The 6,033-nt window shown below is 44.2% G+C and overlaps 1 protein-coding gene across 10 annotated transcripts in view; it reads right to left on the bottom strand.

Annotated features, from left to right (window-relative positions):
• Nucleotides 1-6,033, bottom strand: part of RGS6 (regulator of G-protein signaling 6) — a 486,920-nt gene that overhangs the window by 52,755 nt on the left and 428,132 nt on the right. The window lies entirely within an intron of this gene.

Genomic DNA, 6,033 nt, shown 5'->3' on the forward strand with positions numbered 1-6,033 from the left:
GAGCCAAATCAGCTAGGGCTCTTCCTTCCTTCCTTCCTTCCTTCCTTCCTTCCTTCCTTCCTTCCTTCCCTTCCTTCCTTTCTTCTTTCTTTCTTTCTTTCTTTCTTTCTTTCTTTCTTTCTTTCTTTCTTTCTTTCTTTCTTTCTTTCTTCTTTCTCTCATTTCTTTATGTCCCGCAAGCTAAGAATTATTTTACTGTTTAAATGGCTGAAAAAAATTAAAAGAAGAATAATACTTCATGAAAAGTTGTATGAAATTGAACTCTGTCCATATAGTTGTTTTGGAACATAGCCACACCCACTCATTTATAGTATTTACATTATGTTGTTGGCGCGTAGTTGCTTTTATATGGCAGAATTGAGTAGCAGTGACATAGACCATATCACTCACAAAGGCTGAGCTTTATACTACCTGGCCCTTTACAGGAAAGTTCAGATTTTAACCAACCCCTGGTTTAGTGTAAAAAGCGGGCTACAGAATCACCCTATTTGCATAATGACCTTATACATTTTAATTGAGGAAGAAAATACCCTAGAATAGATGTTATCTTTGGGTGCTAAGGTTATGTGCAATTTGAATTTTTTCACCAAACATGTTAAATATAAAAGTATAAAAAATATTAACAACATTAGGAAAATAAAATAGTAAATATTTGTCATAGCCTACAGTGGGTCAGACACTTTTAACTGCTGACATGCTTCATTTCACCTAATCCCCTTCCTACCCCCATGCATAAGTTTCTCTGTCCTACAGATGAGGAAGGGAAGACTGAGTTTGAGTAACTTGCCCAAGGTCACAGCACGCTAGAAGCAATGTGTACATTTATGGTGGGGACACACAAACAAAGGGAGCAGGTTGAAAACAGAAATTGGTTTAGGAAGAGTGTTTTGTTTGAATTCATAGGAGACCAATCATAACAGATACTGAGGAACTTAGAGATGCTTAGGCTACCCTCACATCTAGTCTACCTCAAGAATGAGATATAATGTATTTGGAGGTAGCCGAAAAATGGCAGAGCACTCTACCAACAAAGGCTTTGTATTCAGAAACCTGACAAGGCACAACCTGCCAACTCCCCAAGACTGCCCATCAAATCCTTCTGGAATAGGAAACCACATAAATGTCAAGAATAGAGGACTGATCGACTAAACTATGGCGCTTCCACACAATGGAAGCTACGCAGCAATGAAAGAACCAGGCGAGAATCATACTGTTGCTGTTGCTGTTTGTGTTGGCATTACGATCTCGAGTCTGCTCTGTGGTAAAGCAGGATAAAGCTAATGAGCAATTACATAAAGTCTGAATGCTGTCACCCATGGCACCCTTGAGAGCCAGGATTCTCAGAGTAGAGAAAGGAGGCACAGATGTGAGAAAGAAGAGGTTAACTAAAATCCCCTGTTGCTTTCATTTTGAATAGGAAGTATCAGTATGAACACAGAATGCATTTTTATCACCAACAACCACCACGTATTTCCTAGCTCTGTCCACAGAAGAGGCCCAGAAGCAATGATCAACTCAGGAACAATGAGCATCCCCAAGTGCTCAGGTTATGGTCCCTAAAGACCATGTCCCTCTAAGACAGCGGTTCTCAACCTGTGGGTCACGACCCCTTTGGCAGTTGAACGACCCTTTCACAGAGGTTGCCTAAGACCATCCTGCATATCAGATATTTACATTACGATTCATAACAGTAGCAACATTACAGTTATGAAGGAGCAACGAAAATAATTTTATGGCTGGGTCACAACATGAGGCACTGTATTTAAAGGGCCAGAAGGTTGAGAACCACTGCTCTAAGAGAAACCGGGAATCCTTGGAGGAATGGCTGGTTCCAGGTCTGGGGCAGCCCTGGAGTATCTTTGCCTCCTTGTTATTTGGATGATATCAGATTACTGGAGTCATGAGAAGGAGCCAACTGGCCAGAGATGGCACGATTCAACCATCAATAACGATAAACAAAATGGATTAAACCACACCAAGAAATCCTAATTGGCTACCACTGGTCAATGATAGTAAACCACTCATTATTTTGATAACTGGAAAGTAAAGGGAAAGAATCAAACATTTATCTTTTCTTTCCTATATTACTGGGTAATCAAATAATAGGGGTATTTGACTATTTGTATTTCAGCTAATAAGGGAAGAAAGAGTGATAGGATTAGGACACTACCATTTTACAATCTCTCATTAACCAGTGGACATAAGCAATAAACACCAGTGGCTGCTAATACCACAAAAAGAGAGACAACTGGACATTATGCTCTTCTCAGAAAAGAACACAGTACAACCTGAGTAGTGTTGCCCACAAAAATCAAACGTAAATATGATTAAATATCCAAATCAAACTACCAATTTATAGGAGATACAGATGGTAGAAGAACATGCTACATAGCACCACAGGGCTGCAATCAGAAAAAACCCAGACTGTGGGAATCTCTACAGGACAAAGAATCCAGTTTCTTCATCAAATAAATTTCAAGGTGGCAGGGAGAGGAGGGGGATGCAGAAGAAACCTATAGGCTGAGGCATGTAGAACTCAGGCCACACAATCTACTGGGATGTGTGGCCCTTGTTTGGATTCTGATTTTAAATCCGGGTGAAGAAAAGGCACTCGTGGAACTATCAGAAAGGTGAACATTTGCCTGACGCTTGATGATATTAAAAGATTATTGCTAATTTGTTGAGATGCGATAATGGTATTGTGGTAATTAAACGAAAGGGTCAGTTTCTCTTAGGGATACATACCTAAGTATTTGCAATAAAATTATATAATGTCTTGGTTTATATATATGTGAATATATATAATTTTAAAATTGCTTTAAAATAACCCATTGGTGGCTGGAAAAAGTAAAGGGGCACACAGAGAATGAGGTCAGGCTTGTATTGGTGCTGAGGCTGGAAGAGGGTCCATAAAGATTTGTTGCTCTGCTCTTCCCACGTTCCAACATTTACAAGTTTCATCATAAAACATCCAAATAAATCCTTCCTAATGTCATGCTCAGAGAGATAACACCAAGGCTCAGTGCTCCATAGTTCCGACCAGCATCCCTTTTCTAATATTTCAGGAATCACGAAGGGTTGAGCTTTGTGCTTTCGCTTTTAAGGGGGTTCTCCATCCCTTCCCTCATCAGGACAGATCAGTATGTGCTCAGGAACCTACATACTAGTACATACACATACACAAATCTATCTGAAAAAAAGAATTTTCATGACAAATAGTTTGCTTTGAAGCTGCGAAGGGTGTGAGGGAGTGGGACTCCATGCAAAGACACTGAACTCCATGGAACAAAATCTCCCTGGCACAAGCATTCAGTGGAGTTCATGGCCAGGGTGAAAGAAAAGAAGGTTAAAGTGTTGAGGCTGGTGGGTGTTCCCATCCTGAAGTTCCAAGCAAATGACCAGGCAAATCTGGATGACCAGGGACACTGGTTGTGTTTTCATGGCATTATTCGCATCGGTGCCTCTGAGATTCCTGAATTTGACAGCGCCGTCACCCCCTGGAGGGCATACGTTCCAAGACCCCTAGTGGATGCCTGAAACCGTGGAGAGTAAGAAACCCCAGTCAACTTCTTCAGCTCTGTTGGCAATGTGGCGGCAGCTTCTTCGCCCGCAGACGCAGCCTCTCTGGTAATTTTTGGGTTTTTCAGTCCAAACCTATTCCTGAATTTGTGTGCCCATCCCTTCCTTGCAGTAAATGGCTCCGTGTCACTTGTTTCAGGGGGTCCCGTGCTGAAGTATTCGTACAGCCTCACGCTTTCGGGCGCAACACGTTGCCATCCACACGCCTTCTGTTCATGTCTTCCACCCACAAGCTTGGTGCCTGTTCCGTCTCAACTAAGCACTTATCACGCATTTTGCAGCTTGAGGTGCGACAGCAAAATGAACACGAATTTCTTTTTCCTTCACAATTTCACGGATAGAACTTTCATTCTTACCTTAGATCTTAGCAACTGCAGCATACGATGTTTTTTTCCTTTCCTTTCTTTTCTTTATTAAGTGGAAAACTTTTACCTTTTTACTTAAAGGAAGCACTTTGTGATTTCTCTGTGGCAAATCTGAATGGCCAACATCACTACTGCTACACTTTGGGGCCATTATTAAGGAAAATAAGGGTGACTTGAACACAAGCTCTGTGAAACCACACAAGTTGGCCTGATAACTGAGGGCAGCGGCTCAGTGACTAATGAATGGGGATCTCTGACGTGTGCATGTGCTGAACAAAGGGATGAATCGTGTCCTGGATGGGACGGAGCAGGATGGCATGAGATTTCCATCCTGTTTCTCAGAACGGCGCACAATTGAAAACGTAGGAGTTATTTCTGGAATTTTCTATTTAATATTTTAGGGCCATGGTTGACTGCAGGTAACTGAAACTGCGGAAAGGGAAGCTGCGGGTCTGGGGGTGCTACTGTCTGTGGTTTGGGGAGCATCTCTCTATTCCAGGCCCTGTGCAATGTGATAAGGTACCACGGAGAATGACAAAAAGGCCCTGCCCTCCAGGAGATGACAGGCTAGTGGGAGAAAATGACAAGTAATTTCACAAACGGGTGAGGTGCCGGTAGGGTGCAAGGAAGCCCAGGGCGGCTCCTACCCCTGTACCCTCACCAGGGCACAGATGGTGGCAAGGTGGTGAGGCTGGGAAAGAAACAGAAGCCACAGACATCATCCCAAATGGCCAGGGAGGGCTGGGAGCCACCGTTTCTAACAATAAGCATTAAGTCAATTTCTTATTTCCTGGCCCCTAACTTCTACTTCCTCCTTCCTTCCTACAGCCAGTGACAGGGCTAAGGTTTTATCTCCTCAACTCTCTTCACTTCGCTCACCTGTGGATTCCGCAGAGCATCTGAGTCATTTGTCCTCCCACAGACATTACAGTTGGCCCCCACCCCTCGCCCTTACCTGTGGTTTTACTTTCTGCAGTTGTGTTACCTGTGGTCAACCGTGGTCTGAACATATTAAATGGGAAAGTCCAAAAATAAACAGTTCCTAAATGTTGCGTTGTCACTGTCCTGAGCAGTGTGAGGAAGTTTTGCTTTGTCCGGCTCCATTCCACTGGGGACGTGAATCCCCACGCTGCCCAGCATCTCCACGCTGTGGATGCTCCCCGCCTGTAGGCACTCAGTAGCCATCTCAGTTACCCAAACAGACTGTTCTGGCATCGAAGTGCTCCTGTTCATGCCACCCTCCTTTTAGTTAAAAATGGCCCAAAAGTGAAAGAGTGGGGATGCCGGCAACTCGGACGCACCAAAGAGGAGTTGCAAAGTGCTTCCTTTCAGTGAAAAGGTGAAAATTCTCACCTTAAAGGGAAAGAAAAAATGTTGCTATGCTGAGGTTGCTAAGATCTATCATGAAATTGTGGAAAAGGAGAAATTCATGCCTGTTTTGCTGTTGCACCTCCAACTATGAAATGCACTGCCACAGTGTGTGATAGGTGCTCCGTTAGGATGGGAAAGGCATTACTTTTTTGAGTGGAAGACATGAACAGAAGCATGTTCCAGTTGATGGCAGGTGTGGAGCCTATGCAAAGATTTGAGCAAGGAATTCTCTCAAACGAGTGACACCAAGCCACTTACTGCAATGGGATGGTGACACACATTCAGTAATAGGTTGGACTAAAAAATATAAATATTACTGGAGAGAGAGAGAGAGCATGTGCATGAGCACACATTCTCATACCTCTTAGTATAGTATATTATTAGAACTGTCCTATTATTAATTACGAGAGGCCCGGTGCACAAATTCGTGCACAGATGGGGTCCAGCCGGCCCACCCTGTTGGGGGCCGATCAGGCCGGCTGGTGGTGAGGGCGGGAGTTGGGGAGAGGGGCCGCATGAGGTTGGCTGCAGGCCCTGCCCCTGATTGGTGTGTGTGGGGATGATCAGGGATGGGGACGGCCACGGAGAGGGGCCACGGGTGGTTGTGGGGGGCTGATCAGGGCCCTGATGGGCCTGTTGGCCTCCCCAGTGCGCTTCATAGTGAGTGACCGGTCGTTCCAGTTGTTCCAGTCGGTTGGTGTGTGTGTGTGTGTGTATA

This window comes from Myotis davidii, unplaced genomic scaffold (genome assembly GCF_000327345.1).
Source record: "Myotis davidii unplaced genomic scaffold, ASM32734v1 scaffold17, whole genome shotgun sequence".
In the NCBI taxonomy this organism is placed as follows: domain Eukaryota; kingdom Metazoa; phylum Chordata; class Mammalia; order Chiroptera; family Vespertilionidae; genus Myotis; species Myotis davidii.